The following is a 1592-nucleotide window of genomic DNA, read 5'->3' on the forward strand; positions in this document are numbered from 1 at the left end:
ACTCTGACCGACGTATATGTATTGTATGTATGTGTGTATATGTGTATGTATGTGTGTATGTTTGTATGTGTATATATCTTGATAAAATCACACGGGAAAATGGAAACAACGGAGCACCTTAGCCTCTGAAGTTGTCTTGAATAAAGACGAAAGCTAAGGTGCTCCGTTGTTTCCATTTTCCCGTGTGATTTTATCAAGATTTATCTTATCCACGTTTTCATTGTGGATTTACATGAAATGTGTATATATATATATATATATATATATATATATATATATATATATATATATATATATATATATATATACATGTATATGTGTATGTATATGTGTATATGTATGTATATGTGTATGTGTGTGTGTACATATATGTATATGTACTGTCAATGAATATGATGCATCTCTTTGTGTACGAACCTCTGTCCTGCATGGCAGTGAACAGTGACATTACCCATATGAATCTGACCTCTATACATTTATAGCTGTTAATGAATATGATGTATTTCTTTGTGTATGAACCTCTGTCCTGCGTGGCAGTGAACAGTGACATTACCCATATGAATCTGACCTCTATACATTTATAGCTGTTAATGAATATGATATATTTCTTTGTGTATTAACCTCTGTCCTGCGTGGCAGTGAGAAGTGATACCACCCTCAGTGTCAAGACCTGACTGAATTACTCAGAATAGGCAAACTGTACTACAGGCTATGCCAATAAATTTGTTAAACTAAAAAAACTAGACTTAACAATTGAATTATCAAATAAACGAAACTCGATAATAAAAAGTACTAATTTATATTGATGAATATAATGACAAATTTATCAACAAATAGAAGCAGTGAAATAACACCAAACACTTAGTTAACAAAGATTTAAGTAACATAAATGATAAATTGCAAAAATGAAAATAATCTATTGATATAGAAAAAATAACAAATGAATGAGTTAATAATGTGACTCATTAACAAATGCACTAAATAAATAATGTCACTAAATGAATTGGTGCTAGAATGAACTAAGTCATAAATAAAGACTATAAATACAGAACTGTTAACTCCTCGCTGAGTGTGGTAACAATGTACACATGAAAAAGTTGAAATTGTGTTACTAAAAGTACCAGGAACTGAAATAAATAAATAAATGAATGAATATATATATATATATATATATGTGGGGTATGCTATAACGAACGCAACTCCTACAACGAACGCGGATGAATACCGGACTACTTCGCCTGGCGCATGAATATTGTTGTACCGCGACCACAACAAGAGCGTCAGGCGCCATCTTTGTCTCATTGTGCACCAGTGTTATTGTTGAAATTTCGTCTTTTGATGTGGAAATTCGCGTTATTTGTATAAGTATTTTGTTATACAAGTATACAATTGTAACAATGAGTCGTCCAAAGCGAGTGAGAAAGCTAATAACCCTTGAAACTAAGAAAGAAATTATAAAGAAACGTGAGAATGGAAGAAGCATTGCGAAACTTAGTGATGTATGGGATGACTAAATCGACTATATGTACGATTTTGAAGAATAAAGAGGAGTTAAAAACTGTGCAAGTGGCTAAGGGAATCTTTAGACTTAG

The sequence above is a fragment of the Homarus americanus genome, unplaced genomic scaffold, assembly GCF_018991925.1.
Source record: "Homarus americanus isolate GMGI-L3 unplaced genomic scaffold, GMGI_Hamer_2.0 scaffold24781, whole genome shotgun sequence".
NCBI classification, from domain to species: domain Eukaryota; kingdom Metazoa; phylum Arthropoda; class Malacostraca; order Decapoda; family Nephropidae; genus Homarus; species Homarus americanus.